We start from the raw sequence: 20,971 nt of genomic DNA, 5'->3' as shown, positions 1-20,971 counted from the left end.
CTGCAAAGTGGGGGGAGCTCCGTTCCCCCTCAACTACGGCAATGAATTCAACACAGGGCTGTAGTATTTAAACAAAAAACATGTAGCCAGCAAATAATTCTTGCATAGGTTTCTAGAGACAAAATTCTTTTAAGAGTTCTTCCTTTACAGATGAGAGGTGTAACGAGCAAGCAACATCTTTGAAACTCAAATTTCCGCACTATAAACTTCTCAAACTACCTTTAAATTGAAGTAACACTTTGTCCAAATGCAACACAAATTTTACAAGCAGTCTGACGCATTTATATTTTTCCTGAGGTAAAAAAATCTATTATGATGAAAATTCACCTCCTGGATTTATTACCGCACTGCATTTCCTTTCAAAGGTATTGGGTCTTTCAATATCTAGCACTGTATTAGAAAAATAATAGTGTAAGTTTTGCAACACAAAAACAGAAGCGAAAATTGTGCAACAAGCAGAAAAGACTGGATGTACAGATATGCAAAGTTGCTGATTTTATTAGCAGTAGATAAACTTTTAAAAACTAGATAACTTTTTAAAAACTGCAAAACTTTCCTTATGACTCAATAAAAACATTATATTAAAATCATACAGTCAACGCTCAACAACTCAAAGCCTTATAACATGAATATTCTTTTATTTTGAAGTTTTCATAGGGTCCCAAACTCTTGAGAAGGTTTTAGGAACTTCTCATAACTCGAACTACCAATAGCTTGAAGATTTTAGTCAGTCTCTTGGGAGTTCTAGTTATTGAGAGTTGATTTAATTGAGATGCTTTTTATAATTGTTTAATGTACCTCATCAATTATCTTGTCTAAAGTTGCAATTACTTGAACATATGTATGACATGCTAGAAAGACTAAAGAAAGTAAAGCAATCTTTAGAAAGCAAATGCTGAAAGTAAAGCGTTGAGACATTTAAGAAAAACTGCAGGAAGCTAGGCAGTTAGAATGTTTAAAAGCATATTTTAATAAACAATGTTAATTCCTAATAGTTACTTTTACTAGCATTTTTTTACTATTAATTTTAACATTAATCGGATAATTAAAAATGTTTACAATGGAATGTTTCCATATTTTATACAGTAACTATGTTTATAAATATAGAACATATAAACTCATTGCAGAAAAAATAGAAAGTAAAGCAATAATGCAGGAATAAATGCAGTATAATTTACGTAAACAGATTTCAGTGCTTCTCCATAAAACTTACATCTTTGTGTTTTGGTTTATACTAGTCTTGACACAATCCTTAGCTTGTCCGTTATGAACCGTTTTCTAAAGGACATTTCATATAAATAAGTGGTGAGAAAAATAAACCATAAAAAAGAAAACAAATAAAATCATACAAAACTTTAAAATAATAAACTACAAGATAAAAAAGCAAGAATTTAAATCTGTTTGTATGGTCTTAAAATAAAATTTTAACCACAGAGATAAAGTAAAAGTATATTTTTGAGAATTCATTGACCCAAAGAAAAATAGTTGTCTGAAGAGAAGTTGTATATTCATTTGATAAATAACACAAGGCCCAGCACAGACCTACGCCCCATTAATTTAAAAATATAAATCTGAAGCGTGCAACAACTTTTCAATTTCAATGACTTTTTCATTTCAGCACATTTTACAAGGATTCAAGTTAAGTTGGCAGTGCAACTTGTAAAGTAGCAAAGCAAACAGAATTTTTGATTTATCTATAGAATAGCCTAGAAAAACCTCCAAGGAAGTTCTTTCACTGCACACATGTTTCGTAAGACTCAATTGGTGTACGCTGTTCAGATTTGGCCATTGATTGAAAGAAAAATTTTAACATTGCAGAAAGAGTTTAAAGGAGGGCTTCAAGGATAATATAAGTGTGTTTTCTGATTTATTGGGATGTTAAATAAGTTCTTGCTGTTTTTTACAAGAAAATCAATGCTATCTTCTATCAAAAACATGATACTGAAAGAATTGTCTATCCCTAGTTTCCACCTTTCTGGCAGCATTTGAATCCCACATCAGGAAAGCGACACATCTTTTGTAGGCTATCCAAAAGTCAATGCAATTTTTGTCATCTTCATAACAATGGAAATGCTGCTCAGCCAGGTCACAAGTCATCGACCAGAACAAGTGGTAGTTGGAAGGGGCAATATCCAGTGAATACAGCAGGTGGGGGTAGGACTTCCCATTTTAAATGTTTACAAGTAGGTTTTTACCGATATTGCAAAATGTTGGCAGAGCATTGACAGACTACAAAATAACTTTGTTGTGTCTCCTGCTAGCATAGCAGCCATTTTTCCTTCAATGCTCGGCTATTTGATAGTCTGTAGCTATCTCCTTTGATGGTTTCAGTTGGTTTAAGCAGCACAAACGTTTTCAGTGCGCCAGAGTGTTTTTTTGTCTTCAAGATCAAAATCATTACTTTTTAAGCATCTAAATCAATCTCTGCAAGCAGTTTCAGACAGAGCATTGAACGTCATAATTCTCAATAAGAATTCTGTAAGCTTCAACTGCAGATTTTATTATTATTATTATTTTTTTTTTTTTTAATGAAATAATGTAGTAAAATTTTCCACTCTTTTTTTGGCACAAAAATTTGACACATTTAAGCTGTGAAAATTAAAGTTGTTTGTACTTCCACAAAATAACAATGAATCTCAAGCTTGCTTATAGAACTTGTATATAGATGCATCACTATCACAAATTAATGTAATTAGTTTCGGAAATATCTATTCGGAAACAGCGAAAACTTATTCCACTGCCCAACAAGAATAATAATTTTGGACATTAAGGGATAATTTTTGGAATTCCCCAGCAGGATTGCTAGGGATGGCCTGCATCTGAGCTCTACGGGGGTCAAAATGGCTAGTGGTTTGGTTTTAGAGGATTCAGAATCAAAAAACTAAGTTGGAATGGGGGGCATGCTTTAAGGAGCAGAATTCAAATGGGTACTATTGGGATTTTAGTAGAAACGGAAATAGGGTGGCTAATAAGAGAAAAGATTTTAACAGTTGGGATTCAAATAATCGCGCAGCATTAAATAAAGGTAAGATGGGCTTACTTAAGGTTTTTTATACAAATGCTCGTAGTATTAGGAACAAGATGGAAGAATTGAAAAGCATAACAATAGACGAGAGGTTGGATATTATTGGAGTTACCGAGACATGGGCTACAGAAAGTGATGATGATTTATTATCTATTGCTGGGTATAATTTGTTTAGACAAGATGGAGTAGGTAAAAAAGGTGGTGGGGTTTTATTTTATGTCAGAGACACTTTAACTTGTAATGAATTGGTAATTAATTATAAACCTAATGAGATTGATATGATTTGGCTGGAGTTGATAAGCAATAAGGGCAATAAACTACGTTTAGGGAACATTTATAGGCCACCCAACTTAAGCCAGGGTCAAGATGAACAGATGTTTAGTATTAATAGTGACATTTCAAGCAAGGGGTCAGTCATTATAATGGGAGATTTTAATTTTCCAGAAATTGATTGGAATAATTTTTACCATAGTAATAGCAGAGAAGAGGAATTTTTGAAAGTAATTGGTGACTGTTTCTTAGAACAAATTGTAACTCAGGGTACTCGACAGGACGCGATTTTGGATCTAGTTTTTTGTGATATGGAAGGTTCTGTTCAGGGGTTATGTGTAAGGGAACACATTGGAGATAGTGACCGCAACAGTATTAGGTTTGGGATTAAATTTGATACGAACAAAGTAGAGAATTTTAGGTTTGTGCCCAATTTCAGAAATACTGATTTTGTGGCATTTAGGCAGAGTTTGAAAGCAGTTTTTTTCTTCTGGATTGGACAATAGCGATGTGAATCTTCAGTGGGCAAAGTTCAAGGAAAAGCTAGCGAAAACGGTTGGGGATCATGTTTCCTTTAGGAGAAAGGGTGTCAACACTAAAATTTGGCCAATGTGGTTCTCCAGGGAAACTAAAAAGACTCTAAATTAAAAGCAAGCTGCTTTTCATAAGTTTAGAGAAACTGGTCACAGTGCAGATAGGCTCCAATATTGTAAGGCAAGGCGTAAATTTAAGTATTTGGTACGGATTCAGAAAAGAGAGTTGGAGCAAAGACTGGCAGATAACATAAACAGAAATCCCAAGAGGTTTTTTGCATACACTAATTCGGGGAAAGTTCGAAATAGTCATATTGGGCCACTGGTTGATAAGCACGGAATTTTAATTCAGGACGATAGTGATATTGCTAATGTTCTTAATAACTTTTTTCGAGTGTTTTTAATGATAACTGTATCTCAACAGTTGACACCAACAAGACACAAGCTATAGTACAGCTTGAGGACTTTGTATTTTCCAGGGATGACATTTTACTTCATTTAAAAAAAATTAAGAGACTAAGGCTCCGGGTCCTGATAATATTTATCCAAAACTTTTAGTTGAATGTGCGTACGAATTAGCAGATGTAATCGTAAATATTTTCAATGCTTCTTATAACTCGGGGACAGTGCCAGAGGACTGGAAGCTGGCTAACATTACACCGCTCTTCAGAAAAGGGTCTAAATTAAGTGGGGGAAATTATAGACCTGTGAGTCTAACTTCGGTGGTTTGCAAAATTTTTGAAACATTGATAAAAATTAAGATAGTAAATTTTCTAGAGACTAATAATCTATTGACTAGTTTTCAGTACGGTTTCAGGAAAGGTAAATCTTGTTCAATTAATTTATTACATTTCTATGACAAAGTTACCATGGCCAAAGTTACCTGTAGATGTTGTTTACATTGATTTTCAAAAAGCTTTCGATAAGGTACCGCATGTTGCTCTACTTAGCAAATTAGCTGATATAGGAATAGGAGGGAAAACTTTCATTTGGGTAAAAAACTGGCTGACCGGAAGGAAACAAAGGGTAGTTGTAAGGGAAAATTATTCTAATTGGAGTGAGGTTTTAAGCGGGGTTCCTCAAGGATCAGTGTTAGGGCCTGTTTTGTTCATTATTTTTATGAACGATATTCACAAAAATATTTCTGGGAACATGAATTGATTTGCTGATGATGTCAAAGTTATGGGGACTGTAAAATGAAGAACAGGCAAAACAGCTGCAAGAGGATCTAGATCATATTATGGAGTGGGCTGATAAATGGGGTATGGCTGTTAAGGTTGGGAAATGTCAAGTGCTACATTTAGGGCATGGAAATAAGTGTACAAGTTATTATTTGCAAGGTTCAGTCATTAGTCAGGCAGACAAAGTTACTGATCTGGGGTCCTAATAAGTCAGGATTTCAAGTTTAGCCAACAGTGCAGCATTGTTAGTAACATTTGGAGTATGCTGTTCAGTTTTGGTCTCCTTATCTTAAGAAAGACATTAATGTATTGGAAAGGGTTCAAAGGAGGGCTACAAGGCTAATAAATGGACTTTCTCATTTAGACTATGATTCCAGGCTTAGAAGGCTAAAAATGTACAGTCTTGAGCAAAGAAGAGACCGAGGGGACATGATTCAGTTGTTTAAATTTATTAAAATGAAAGACGTTACAGGGCTGAAGTTTAGCACTGAAAACAGGACAAGGGGTCATTGTTTTAAGCTATTTAAATCTCAGGCTAACATGGATATTAGGAAAAATTATTTTTATAGCAGGGTAGTGGAACCTTGGAACAGTTTACCGGAAGAGGTGGTAATGAACAAGGGAGTAGATAGTTTTAAGAGGGCCATTGATCTTCACTGCGGATTGTAAATTGACTAGGACCAGTCTAGCTGGGCCCAGAGCCTGTTGCTGGTCATCACTTTTGTATTTGTATTTGTATTTAAGTCTCACTATACAAAGTCTCTTAATATACAAGTTTCTGCACAGAAGACAGAACTAGATGCCGTTGTTTCAACAGCTGTTAAAGTCTAAATCTTAAAGTTAGGGTAAAGGAAGGCTTTAACTGGGTTGGATAGTTTTAAGCAGGCATTTGATCGTCAACAGGGATTGATAAACTGACCAGGACCTAGTTGGGTCCCATGCCCATTGTATATGTATGTAAATAAGTTCTTCTAGTTTTAAAGAAGAAGCTTTTATGCTTATTAAATCCATTATGATGACAGCATTTGTTAAAATAATCAATAAGCATTACAACTTGATAGTCCATATTTGTAGACTTTATTTAAAATTTCAACTTACTACTTTACAATTACAAAATCAAATTTTTGGAAAATATTCAACTTTCCTTTGGATGTGTGCACCTCACAGGTGCATCTCTATTCTACTAGGCTTAACTCTTCTGTGACGTTATCGGCGGCAAAGCTTTATAAATTTTACTAATTCATTAATTATAAAGTAGCTGTTCTTAAAAATTAATTAATCAACTATTTGAAATGAAATAAATTTTAGTTAGCTTTCAAAAACCGAGAAAAAGCTCATAGGTGCAATGCGAATATGTTTCAAAAAAGCGTGCGACTGACAGAAGATAACCAAACAAACATATATATACAAACAATAAATAAATGTTTTATTTTAAAACAAAATAAAAAGAGTACTTACTTAGGCTTTTTCCATCCAACTATTTTTCTTTTAGAAGCATTCTTGGGCTTAATTTGAGTATCAAACATTAAGTAGGTATAGAAATGCATTACCCTAAAAGAATACAGAAAATTGTAATCCAATTATCGTCAAGAGAAATCATAAGTAAAAAACAAAGAGGATTTCAAAGCTAAGTCTGGAAAGGCAAAGAGGGGCACTTGAAGATGTTGCTCTCTTGGCACAGAATTGATTTATATGATGCTCCCCCCCCCCCTCCCCACTACCAAATGCTGTATTTTTATGAAATAAATACAATGAACTTTTTTTTACAAATATACAAGAAAGAGCTGCATATAGCTCCACTAGGCAGATTTCAGATCTGCTGCCTTCCTCCCCGACTTTAAAGAGAGAAAATTACCTTCATGTAAAAAATCTAACTAAAGCCACTAAAAATGGCATACCTGCCAACATCTACTGGGAAAAAATCCGGTAGGTGTTTAAAAGATCCAGTGGATGATTATGAAGGATTTTCAATTATCATTCAGGGAAGAATAGGCATTTCTTACTATCCTTCTTGTGCAACGAAATGTTCCCTGCACCATATACACAATCCAGAGAAATGATAAAAATCCAGGAAACTCCCGGAAAAACCAGTACAGTTGGCAGGTATGAAATGGTGTTTTGAAAATTAAATGTCAAGAATGAAGAAATGAAAAGGTGGAAGATGAAGTAGAAGCAGAAACACTTCATGATGTGCTAGGAAGGATCAGGGAGAATGTGCGAGCAGTAAAAACTTAATTACCTGTTCTTGTTATTTCTACCTACTGCAAAATTAACGGTTCTGTTTCTGCTTCCAGTTCATCCACCATCTCTTCCTGGCACACATATACCGCCATGCCAAGTGTAAAAGTGTCTGCAGCAGAGCTCAAAAAGAGGTATTGCTTTTTAAAGCTTTAAGCTTCCAATCACTGGATCCAGAGGTCACTGCTTCAGAATGTTTTAAAATTATTTCTCATTCACAAATGACCATAAAACATTGTATTTAGATAGAGTATGTTACAGAGAACGAATAAATACCTTTGTGCGTGAAAATTAAATGAATGAATTACCAGCCTTTTAATGCACAAAAATTGGAAATTACTGCAGGCACGTGTTTTGGTGTTACAAGAAAGACCATTTTGAATGCAAAGAAGTGTGAGTTTTTGTATGAAAAGTAATCCAAAAAAAAAAAAGCTTTCCACGGATGAATTTTAAATCCAAAAGCTCACACTTCTTTGCATTGAAAAAGGTCTTCCTAGTAACACCGAAACATGTGTTCGCAGTAATTTGCAATTTTTGGGCATTAAAACGACGGTAATTCGTTCATTTAATGTTACAGAGAACCACCAGATGACAATAATTCAATTTGGAAAAAGTTGGCAGATAGGACATCAGTACTTAGCTTGGCAGTACCACCTCATGGTAGTCGGGGTTTTTTTTACAAATAAATCTGCCACAAACAGCTTCACGAGGAATTAGATCATTACTACTAAGTGGGCGGATAAGTGGTGCAAAGCAGTTAATGTAAGGAAATATCAAGTGCTACACTTAGGTCATGGAAATATGCGTACACTTTATTATTTATAGGGTTTGGTCATTAGTCAGGCAGAAAAGGTTCTTGATCTAGATGTCTTGATAAATTAGGATTTCAAGGTTAGTCAACAATACAGCATTGCAAGTAACAAAGCCGACAGAATGCTTGGGTTTCTCATTAGATCTATTTCAAACAAATCTAGGAAGGTTCTTCTGTCTTTATAAAGAAGTTTGGTAAGACTACATTTGGAGTATGCTGTTCAGTTTCGGTCTCCTTATCTCAGGAAAGATATTTCTGTATTAGAAAGGGTTCAAAGAAGGGCTAGTAGACTAGTAAGGGACTTTCAGATATAGAATATCATACTACACTTAAAAAGCATAATATGTATAACCTGGAGCAAAGGAGAGTCAGAGGGGACATGATTCAGTTGTTTAAATTTATCAAAATGAAAGATGTTAATGGGTTAAATTTTTGCAAGGAAAGCTGGGCAAGGTGTCATTGTTTTAAGCTATTCAAATCCCAGGCTAACCTGGAAATAAGGGAAAAATTTTAGTAGGGTCGTGGACACTTGGAACAGCTTACCAGAAGAGACGGTAATGAGCAAGGGGGTAGATAGCTTTAAGAGATTGAGCTTGAAGAGATTAAGGCTTGATCATCATTGGGGACTAATAAACTGACTGTTGCTGTTCATCACATTTGTATTTACAAATAAAACTTACAGAAATAAGGAATTACAAAAATAGAGCATTAAAGAAACAAGTTTTCTTTGTGAAACCTTGTGGATTGTTTACAGCATTGCAAGCAATAAAATAATTGGTTTAGTATACCACCACACTAACAATGGTGAGGTGAACTTTTCTTTCCTTTCGGGCAAAGGAAACAAAAGGTGGACTTTTTTTTCTCAGTACTATATGACTATTATGCTAAGAAAAACAAATACGTACAGTTAACATGGTTCAAGGAAGGAAACTTTGATTAGTACAATAGTTGTAGTTATGCCATTTGGAAAAGGTTTAAAAACAGAGGTTTCACTAGAATCACATATTTAGTCAGCCAGTAGCAAATATTTTTCCAGCAATCTGTGATGCAGATTTTAAAACCTTAAATATCGATGCGACAAAACGATTAAAACCAATTCATTTCTTTTGCCTGGAATACATTTTATTTCTTTTTTTATACACCCAAGGCCAAAATCCAGAAATTTTTTTCAGGAGGAGCCCGGATTTGCACACACACATATATATACGTAATGAGACACATACACGCATAAAAATATTTAACATAGAAGATGTTTTTAGTTTTGATTTGTAATGATTCCAATATTGTTATTTTTATTTCTTGTTATTTTTTATTCACCTTATAGTGGTAAAGATAACAGGAGAGTGGCCTTTAGGGTGGGATGTAGAGCATCCATAATTTCAAGGGGTCCGGGGAGGGGGGTTCTCCCCTCGGAAATATTTTGAAAACTAGATATAAAAAACGAGAGATGAGGAAAAAGAAGCACATTGTCATTTGCTCATATCGGCTTTTAGTTTAGTTTCTTTTTGATCATCCTCCCCCCCCCCCCCCACCATTTCATTAAATGCCCTACAGTAAAAATTGTACAAAACGGTTTAAAAGAAATGGTGCAGAGATTCAGAGAATAAGAACGAAAGAGTAATATTCTGGCATTTGTTCAATTCATACTTTACTTGATAAGAGACAAAATTGAAGAACTTTTCAAGGAATTTCAAAATTTTAAATAATTTTCAAAGACTCTAAAACAGTTCAAATTATTTAAAGCACTTTATTTGCACTTTCCAGAAGCTGATTGCACAATCTTACAAAATGATTATAACTTTGTAAGACACACCCGTTTTAAGTTAAAAATAAATTTAATGAAATATTTCTCAAAACAATTTTTTTTCAATCACAAGTAGTGCAGAAAATGAAATAGAGTAGAGTAAGTGTTATATTTTTGCTCATGCTTAAGATATTAACAGTATGCAGTAAAAGAAAGATAAAAACAAGCAATAACAAAAGAAATTCCAAAATACTGAATTCGGTGTTAAATAAATGGCAAGACATGAAACATATGAGTCACAAAAATTTATCTTGAGAAACATGTTACGAAATTGCGAGAATCATGATTTGCATTTTTTACGCACAGGATTCAAGAGCTGAATTTGGTACATCTTGATAACCAGATACTAGCCTAATCGGAAACTAGGGGCCTGGCCCTTGGGGAGTCTCTGGATCAAAATTGGTACAGTGTAAGTTTTATAAGAGTTTTGAGGGGAAGAAGGCAAGTCTACAAACTGGTAAGGGGCCTGCCTTGGCCCTGAATTGAATTGGGAAAGGAAGCAGGAAGTCCTAATTACGGGTCTAAATTTCAAGTATGCTTTCCAGCTGTGAGAACTAGAATTCCTTTTCTCTATTTCTTCAAATTTTCACTCGCTTAATAGTTACAAAACTAAGAATAAAAGAACTTTGTTATTTCTCTTTTCTGACATTAGAAGAAAAAAAAACTTGTTTTATGGTACAAAACATTTTGGGTTTCAGGGGGGGGGGCTTTGGATACGGCCCTGTATACACCAGATGGCAGTACCAGTCAATTTTAATCATAATTGCAGATAGTTATATTTTTTTTCGCCAGATGTAGCTTTAATCGAATAATGTGTTCTTGTGATATGTACTTTGCAACTTCGTTTTCATCGCTCTTGGCGTTTGATTGAAAGGCATTTTATTAGAGAGGTACCACCAAACCAAAAGAAACGGCTATCAAGAGAATACAAAGTTTGTTGTTCCAGGAGAGACAAAAACAATAAGAGATGCGATAAGGAAACATGGTACTACTGTCTAGATTGAGACGTTGGCCTCTGTATCTCATGCTTTGAAATTTACCACAAGAAAAATTTACTAATCTTTACTTATATTACACAAAAGATCAATAAAATTCTCTTTTAGTGTTTAAAAGAGGTATTTCTTAAATTTTCGCTATTTGCTGGAAAACCATCTTTCAGTCAAAATAAGCCTGAAAGTTGGCTTTTCATAAAATTAAAATTTTTTAAAATTTCAATCTAAAAAATATCAAAAATTAAAAATTGAATGCACATGTTGTTCGTACACTTTTATGACTGTTTTCTTGAAAATTATTTGACCGTTAAGGGGTCAAATATAAAAGTTGTCTGTAAACTATGAAATATTTGTGAGAACGGCTTTCGTGTGTCCATTTATATTATCTGAGTGTGACAATAGGTAAAAAGTTGAACAGAAAATAACTACAGTAAAAAGAGTACACAGAATAATAGAAATGAAAATTCAAATTTTTAGTTGGTCCCCAAAGCTGGTAAATGCTTTTAGTCTAGTAGCCCCCCTTTTTTTATCATAGCCAATTTTTTCAGGATGTTTTTCTAATGAAAACTTTTGCATGTAAGGCCTAACTGCAACATTACACAAATGAATATGAATAATAAAAAATGGAATAATGATAATTCAAAAAATAATATTGCTTCAAACATCAATTTTTGTATAAAAAAATATAAGTGTACTATATTTTGAAACTATTCATATTTTGATGATGTGTACATTCATGTTCGTGAGAATTTCTTATCCATTAATGATATAGAATATCCTGTGAGCAATCGATCATTTTTTTTTGTCCGAATTAAGTGCAACGAAACAGATATGACTTGTTAAAAATGTCTATGGAGTCATAGTTATCTCTTGCCGATAGGATTTTAAAAAAGTGGTCAGTTGATTATCTTATTTGTCTCAAACATAAGGAGATTAGTTCCCAGATGAGGATTGGCAAACTTCTGATTAAGTCCACAGAACAAACGCAATGTGGGGGGCCCACCAGCAAAAGAAATTGAAAATAAAAACTACCACTAAGACTTATTAACAGAGCAAATATACACTGCTGGCCTCCGGGGAGGGGCCCAATAGATTTATTGTAGGGGGCTCAAAATTTATAGATCCAGGCATGGTAGCCATAGTTTCATGAAATTTTACAATACTATTTGAAAATAAAATGGAATTTGCTTGACTTTGACTGTACATGATAGGAATGAATTTAAAATTGTTTGAGAAGTACATCGTACAAAAATGCTCTACAATAACACCTAAAAGTTAAATCAAGTTTTTTTTTTTAATTATATATTTTTTTAATTAAGTAGTGTGTAGCACATATTTAAACTTTTACAATTACTAACAATAACTAAGTAGTATTTTTGTTAGTACATATTAGGTATATATATCACTCATATTAGATTGCTTATTATAAACTACATCACACAGAAAAGTATTTTTAGTACTCTGAGCTACCAGAAAATCAACATGTCTCAGAATTAATACAGTTATGAGGAACATGAAAATACATTTCCATGCAAAATACTATTTGCATAAAAAGTAACGTATTTTTTAAATTTTACAAAAGAACATTCTCTTTTCTGAAATTTTAATATTTTGTTGAGGAAAAAAAACCTAGCATTTTTCTTCAATAAATTTTACATTTATTACTTTACATGAATGTTGAAAAATTTCAACATTCATTTTTAAAGTTATGATCTTGCAAACAACATTTTTGTACCTCAAAAATTGAAGAAAAGATTGGAAAAAAAATCTACTAATTTTTTTTTTTTTTTTGAATTTGGATAGTAAATAAAACGTTAATACACATTTTAAATTGCATGAAGAAGCAATAAATATTACAAACTTCAACAAAATATGTAACTTCTTTTCACATAAAAACAATTATTGCAGCGTTTAATGCGCGAAATTTTGTTTAAAGGAAAGCAGAATTGTTTACAACAGAAGCAACCACTTGTTTCGAGTACTTACCATACATTTCATAAACCCAACGTTTAAAAATCCAAATTTGTATTACACGGACTGCTACGGTGTATAATCGAATAAACTTCGCCAACACCACGGATCACAAAATTATTTAATCCTGAAAAACTTAGACATGTCTACAACACACCGAATCGTGGAGAGCTCCGATTTTTTTTCTCACTCGAATCACAACCGAACGCAACGAATCGCAGAACATACTGTGTGTGATTTTCTACGACATAAAAAACATCTGACGGCATGATTTCGAACAGTTAAAGAAACGAATAAACCGAAAACAGAAGTAAAGAGTAGCATGTTTACCTAATAACCATTGTGTTCACCTCATGTCTGCCATGATTGTAAATATGATCACATGGGCCATGGCGCATGATGTCACAGACACGGATAGACGCAGCGCCTTTCACAGATCGATATCGTTAACTCCTTTATTGACCGCGTTTTCTGCGAAGGCGACGCTTGTTGCGATGACACCTACTTCCGCTAAAAACCGGAAGTACAATTTAAATCTTTTTAAGAACTCGTTCTTGTTGCGAGGGGGATGTTAAACTTCGTTGAAAATATTTCGAAAACTATCGGAAATTCAATGCTGATTAATTATGGAGGTGTTTTCAAGAGTATGACAGCAAAAAAATGTATGAATTTTCGACATTTCAGATTAAATGAATTTTTCGTTTCTGTTTCTGAGGGCAAATTCGAGCGACAATTTTAAACTCAACAGGGATTGATATTATTCCGTTGTATCTTCAAAACGTCAGTGTTCCCTCCCCCTATTTTTTTTTTAAATAATGTGCAACCCCCCTCCCCCCTAAAAAAAAAAAGCTTTTCTGTTTTTGCAAGCGCTATTTTTAACTTTGAGAGAAAATGTGAGAGATTCCTTTTTTTATAAAAATGCATTAACAGGGGTGCACATCCCCCCTACCCCCAAGTTCAATGCCACAATTCCTCCCTCCCCTCATTTTTCCCAACGCTCTTCCCTTTTTATTCATTTTTGTTTTCAACCCTCTTTTTTTCTTTTATTTTCTTTTTTAAAAATATTTTTCTTATTTTATTTACTTTTTTAAAAAACATTTTTATTTATTTATTTATTTATTTTTAATTATCATTATTATATTTTATTAGAAAAGTTCTGTGCTACGCTGATGACAGTCACACACAAAGTAAATAAATAAATGAAATAAAATATAACTTAATAAAATAAAATAAAATGAATAATTTAAAATAACAATAAATCAATAAATAAATTTAAAAAAGTAAATTTAAAAAAAAAAAAACCTCCCAAAACCTGTGGGCACCCCTGTGCATTAAGATGAATTTCATTCCTTTAGAACAGTACTTTATTTAAAGTACAGAAATGTTCTATTAATAATGGCAGTAGCCGTCCGAAAGGAGGGGGGAAGGAGCGGTCACCCCGGGCGCTCAGACATGAGAGGGAACCTCGTGGTGAATTTAAATTGCATAACTGTTTTGCTTTTTATGTTATTTGTTGTTAAAAAGTGTTTAGTAGATGTTAACGCATTAAAAATATGAACAGCAGAATCCTTGCCTAGTCTTTCAAGTTATCAGAGCTGAATTTAGTTCCAAGTGGACCCCCTTGACTGACTTGAAATTTTCACTCCACTTTCCTCAAAATGATGAAGCAAACCTACTTTGAAAATCAAACTTACTCCTCAAATGCAGTGCTCCCAAAATTTAAAAATCAACTTTTATTGCATGTTGGGGGGGGGGGGGGGACACAACATGTTTTTGAATAGCCCTGAATCAGGGGAGGGTCATCAGGGAAGAAACATAAAATAATGGGAGAATATGAACATGGGCGAGCCCCTCCCCGAGTGAAGGCGCTATCCTCCAAGAAGGATAAGAGAAATAGAGAACCTTAAAGAAACCCCTTCCTATAAAAATTTCAAAGGGGCAATAAGCGCTCTGCACCATGGCGTTCTTCTTTGTAGGCACCCCTGACATAGGTAAATAATTTGTGTACGTTTTCAGTTTTCAGAGTTGATTTTGAATAAAATGTGTCCAAGCAAAAAAAATGTGATATAAACGTTGTTTAATTTAATGCTCTTGTTCACAAGAGCGCGTCTAATATTCATTTATTTATTCTAATTTTTTAATTTCATCCTTTCATTTTTTATATATATATTTCTTTCTTCTTTCGTTTTTTTTCTTTTCTTTTTCTTTTCTTTTCTTTTCTTTTTTTTTCTTTTTTCTTTTTTTTTTTTTGCGAGCAAAGAGGATTACGGAGTATAAGAACCACATCTACTGGTGGTCAAACCTTCCCCGCTCCGACTTCAAAAAAACTACGTTTTTTCAAATAATGGACTCGGTTTCTTTTTTTTTTTTGACAGCTATACTATCAAGTGTTAAAATGTCAGAGCCCGGAAAGTGCAAATGAAGTTCTTGAAACAATTTTAATTATTCTAGAGTCCTTGAAAATAATTAAATATGCCTTTGCAACCCCTTGAGAACTGCTTCGATTTATCAATTTTATTTCTCAGCAAGTATACTATAAACCATTAATTGTCCGAATAGCTAGAATGTTACTCTCTCTCTCTCTCATTACGTATTTTCTCAACCATTCTTTTACCATTTCTTTTAAAATATTTTATACATTTTTTTAAATTTTTGATATTTTACATTTAATTCATTGCTGTGTTAGTCGGTGGGTTGAGGGGGGGGGGGGGGGGGGATAATCAAGCATCAAAATCTAACTATACCAAAATCCAATGCGAACAAATGGGATGTGTTTTCTTTTCTCCTCCTTCGCCCTTCTTAGAAGATCTATTTCTATTAGTTTGCCGAACCACAAGCAATTTTCATTTCGATTGATCGTAATTTGCAAAATAATGCGTAACTTTTAAAAAAGGTTGGTAAACTTTTTTTTCCAACCTTTTCTTTCTGATATTTTTGTAGTCCCTATAACCCCTTATAAGTAGGCTTGCCAGATTTCCGAAATGTTCAACCGGGACACCAGAAAGCCGCCCCCCCCCCACCCCGCATCGCTAGTATTCAAAAAGGTTACACAACTGTGACTGATTTTTGAGTGTCATAGGGTAGTTTATTCTCAATGCTATGAATAAATGGTTACAAATTATGAACCTAAAACAGGAGTGATAAAAAATGACATAAGCAGATAAAATTTGAACATTTCATTTCTTAGCTGTAAATAATTACGATTTATTTTAGTTAGTAAAAACACTTTAAATGAGGAATAAAAAATTGAACAATATTTAGATATACTTTTCATTTTATAGGACTTTTTTTATATAGTCTCTTTTGGTTTTAACCTTGTTGTAAAAAACAATCACAAGCTAATCCGGAATTAATTTTACAAGTAAATGCTACGCATGATGAAGTAATTATCCTGAATAATCCTTCACAGTTAATTATTTTTAGAAATTTTTCGTCATTTGTAACCAAATTTATCTTTTTCCGGGACGTGAAGTAAACCGGCTGGGACACCGGGATTTTATCTGAAAACCGGGACTATCTCGGTCAAACCGGGACGTCTGGCAAGCCTACTTATAAGGTCTCAAAATGAAAAATTTTATATCTATTTTTCAAATTTTTTTCCTGGGAAGAAACCCCCGGAGCTCCTGAAACCTCACTTAAAGGGGGGAGGGGTCGCTGCATCTTCCTTCTAACCCATCCATCTCCGAGGTCAACCGAAAAAGAAAAAAGTAAAGAAAAAAAAAAGAGTGGGTTGCAAAATATAGGAAAGAAACGTAGGGTTTCTCTCACTGCATCAGCGAAAAAGACCAACATATTTTTAAAATGGTCTGTTTTGCCACCAATAAAGTGCCCGGACTTCACAAGGGGACCCCATAAATGAAATTGCTTGGGATCCCGTTCGGTCTAAATCCGCCCCTGGACGTTCTTATTACAGAAAAGCAACAATTTTAATAATTTATTTTAATATCTGTACCATGTTTTCTGATAGTACCGATACTGACAATTGCATCCAACTTGATAGGCCAAATTAAGAGTAATTTATATTCAGTAAGTTACCGCCCTATAGCCAGGGCTAAGGCAGAAATACATGAAATACACCGCCAGCTCAGTCAATTCCAGCCGAGGAATGAGTTTCGTGCTTATTAGCATTCATCAGCCCGGCATAGGAGTGACTGAGCTGGAGGTGAAAAATCTCTTAAGGGAGCCTAGAGTGCCAAACAAACTGTTAGCTAATACAGAATTAGCACTGACCAGACGAGTGACCGAAACAATGGTTCGGTTCAACTCGAATTTTGAAGGCCTTACTGAATATACCTGCCTTGCCTTCAAAATTCGAGTTGAACCGAACCATTGTTTCGGTCACTCGTCTGGTCAGTGCTAATTCTGTATTAGCTACCAGTTTGTTTGGCACTCTAGGCTCCCTTAAGAGGTTTTTCACCTCCAGCTCAGTCACTCCTATGCCGGGCTGATGAGTGCTAATAAGCGCGAAACTGCAGTCTTCGGCTGCAATTGACTGAGCTGGCGATGTACTTCATTTAAGAGTAATTTATGCTTTAGAAATATATTTACCACGTATAAATATGTTGGATTTTTTTTCCTATTTAAATTGCACAAACTTTTTAACAATTACAGTTGTAAATTAGATATTTTTAATATGCCTTTTTATAAATTTAAGTTAAGATGTTTCAACCTGTTGAAAGATATGATTTGTTTTAATTGTTTCGCTTATGTTTCTGTTTTCATTTTAATTGCCACTGTAATTGGATTTCTTTTGTAGTGAGATACGCATTTTAAAATAATAAATAAAATTATTAATATTCTAACAGAGAGTCTCAGGGTGTGTGATCGTGTGATACAGGTTTATGTTAACAAAAAATGTGAAAAGAGTTCGAATTCTTTCTTGAAACTGCTTCTATATCTTCAAAAACCAGAGAGAAATATTTCAGACAAAGCGCATCTAGAAAAGTCAAGGGGCATTTTAAGGGTCTTACCCAATAAATTTGTCATCTCTTGAGAGGGGAAAGAAAAATGTGTTTTATGATAAGATTTGTTACCACTTGCTAAGAAACAGCTTGAATTTTTCGGCACGTTTCAGCATTAGTTCTATTGCTCCGGTTGTTTTTTTGCTCTTTTATTGAATGGCAGCTTTTATTCCACAGTAAACTGAGGCCAGGGGCATTTTTTAGGGTTGGCTTCTCAGTGAATACTTTGAAAACTTGAAAGATTTAACTTATTCATATTCATATTAAAGTTGATTTTAGTCTCTTATAATTGATTTTTGAAGTGTCCCACTAGTGAAAACTTTACATTTACTGAAAGCATTGTAAAAAAAAAAAATCCGAGAAATAATCGGCAGATAATGTGCCTAAATTTTACCAGAACTTATCTGGCAAAAAACAGGCAAGTTTCCCGCTAAAAGTCAGTAGCCCTCCTGAAATTAACTTAGAATCTCCCAGAAGAATTCAGAAACCTTTCTAATAAAAGTCCATAGGCGACCGATGCACAAAAAAAAAAAAAAAAAAAGTGAGGGGTCAAAAGAAGTGTGGGGGTCAGGGGCGTGGCCGTTGGAGCTGATTTTTTTTTTTTTTTTTTGTAAAATGTGGCTACATTACTGGCGTAAAATTTGACTGATTAAATAACTTCTAAAAATATGAAATGCGTCAAAAATTGGGAAGGATAACCACCGCCGACGTTGCCCTTCCATTTAAAAGTCTCAGTTTTATGAAATACCAGTGGTACCCGCACGGCTTTGCCCGTAGTTGAAAATTAAAAGGTCATTTGGTTCACCTGTATATTTACAAATAATGGATGATGAATTTCTCGCCAATCTGCTATTTTAATTTGCTTACCGTTCCACGTTATGATAATTTGGTAATTTACTCGTCCACGTTGTGACAATTTACTCCGAAAAATGTTCTTAAAATTTTAATAGAAAAATAACAAAATCGAATTTTCAAAAAATCGCTTCGATGTGCACATCTCCATGCTACAAACTAATTCTGTGCCAAATTTCATGAAAATCGATCGAACGGTCTAGGCGCTATGCGCGTCACAGAGATCCAGACATCCCGACAGAGAGACTTTCAGCTTTGTTATTAGTAACTAGTGGCACCCGCACGGCTTCGCCCGTAATAGAAAAATTAAAGGCCTTTTGATTCGCTTGTATATTTACAAATAATGTATGGTGAATTTTCTCGCCAATTGGCTTGTACCGACGTTACAGTTCCACGTTATGTTAATTTCGTATCTCGCCAATTGGCTTGTGCCCATGTTACGGTTCCACGTTATGATAATTTCGTAATTTCTGATAGTTTTTTCCTTAAAATTGGAATAAAAAAAGAACCACATCGAATTTTCGAAAAATCGCTTCGAGGTGCACACCCCCATGCTACATACTAACTTTGTGCCAAATTTCATGAAAATCGGCCTAACGGTTTAGGCGCTATGCGCGTCACAGACATCCAGACATCCTACAGACATCCAGACATCCTCCGGACAGAAAGACTTTCTGCTTTATTATTAGTAAAGAAGAAGATGAGAAAGGCTGATTCTCTCTCTCTCATTTGAAATTTTAGTTTTTATGTTCTTGAAATAAATCAATCCACCCGATCAAAAATAAATCTTTTTTTCAATCAATCATTAATTTTTAACTCTGGAAAGTGAGGGGGGCAAGGCCCATTTACTTCTGAAAGTGAGGTAGCAGTTGCCCGCTTTACCGCCCCATATGAGCCGCCTTATGTAAAAGTCAGTCTAGTTTTAGAAATAAATCAGGAGCATTCTAAGAAAACTTTCACATGTTTATGTAGTATTAGCTTGACACCAATCTGATTCGACAGGAGAACTCTAAAGCTTTTCATCAAATAATGGCCAAAGCTAATTCAGAATTGCGAGCAAATATCTGGAATACAGAAATGCAAGTACATTATTTGCTTAAGCTACAATATCCAGAGACTGCATTTCTCCTTCACTTGAGGCTTGATCAATATAGACGAGACGTAATTGAGCTGAAGACGGTGAAAAACGCAATAAAAACGCTGAGAATTATTTGACGCTGGTAGCTAAAAATATTTTTCACAACAGTGAGAAGGCGGCATTCATGCAACTTGCAGCAGATTCAGGAAACATTTTCATAAAAAATACTTGATTTTCACAGGAAACTGGTGGAAACTCGTAAAATCCTGGAACGTTGCTCGGAAATAATCTGCAACTGTTTGGAATTTTCTTACCTGGGTTCTTATGATGCGAAGATTACGTTAGGAATTAAATTTTGCCATGAGTATTCAATGTGAAATCGATACTGAAACCATCTTTTACATGCCACATAATCATACGACATCGATGCTGTTGATTTTCTGGATACTGAAAATCCAACGACTGGACCCAGGTTTGAACCTGGGCCTCTGGGAGTAAGAAGTCGACGCCAAACCACTACACCATTCTGCCAACGTACAAACGATATGATATCGCAACTATGCTTTGTGCAAGGGCGCAAAGCAACGCAAATTAGCAAAACAATTTTGCGCACTATACCAGTAAACTTTCTCTTCTAATATGGCAGCGAAACAATGTTTTCTAGAAAAAACATTCTTCGATTTACTGAATCATTTTTACATTTGCGTTGAAATGAAGTTTGACTTCATTTCCATTATTTTTTGATAAAGCACATATGTTTTATGTAACTTTCAGCAACTCAATTTGAAACGATGCCAAAAATGATGAACTATTGTAAATATTCGAATGTTTTATCCGTATCTATCACGATGATTGAAATAAAAATTGATATTATTTCTACCATCTGACATGAACAGAAGAACAGAAAAAGTGCATTTTTTCATCTTCCGAAAAAGTGAAATCTCTTGATGGAAAAATTAAATTAGTTTTGCCATTATTCTACTTTGATGTGTAGCATTTTATGTGTGGGAGGGTTTTTTTTTTTATTTTTTAATACCCCGAATCAAGCAGATAAAAGTATATCTTAAGTAGCACTTAATGCATATGCAACAATTTACAGCAAAATAAGTTTAAAGTCTTGTACTCAAAAAGAGAATTTGTTAAAAAATATAAAAAAAGGACTACAGATTTAAAAGTAACTCTTTTTTTTTTATTTCGATCCTCATCTCAAAAAGCTTTTTTTTTCTTTTTTTTCAAATTTTTTTTACTACGTTAC

General features: G+C 34.1%; 1 long non-coding RNA gene across 1 annotated transcript; it reads right to left on the bottom strand.

Annotated features, from left to right (window-relative positions):
* Nucleotides 1-1,229: 1,229 nt before the first annotated feature.
* Nucleotides 1,230-12,922, bottom strand: LOC129218611 (uncharacterized). Its single transcript, XR_008580347.1, has 3 exons — nucleotides 12,841-12,922; nucleotides 6,468-6,560; nucleotides 1,230-1,278 (listed from the first exon to the last, which is right to left on the bottom strand). It is a non-coding gene; the product is annotated as an uncharacterized LOC129218611 (long non-coding RNA).
* Nucleotides 12,923-20,971: the final 8,049 nt, after the last annotated feature.

Source organism: Uloborus diversus, chromosome 3 (genome assembly GCF_026930045.1).
Source record: "Uloborus diversus isolate 005 chromosome 3, Udiv.v.3.1, whole genome shotgun sequence".
In the NCBI taxonomy this organism is placed as follows: domain Eukaryota; kingdom Metazoa; phylum Arthropoda; class Arachnida; order Araneae; family Uloboridae; genus Uloborus; species Uloborus diversus.
The sequence above is the reverse complement of the archived record's forward strand: the minus strand, read 5'-3'. Positions and strand labels throughout refer to the sequence as shown.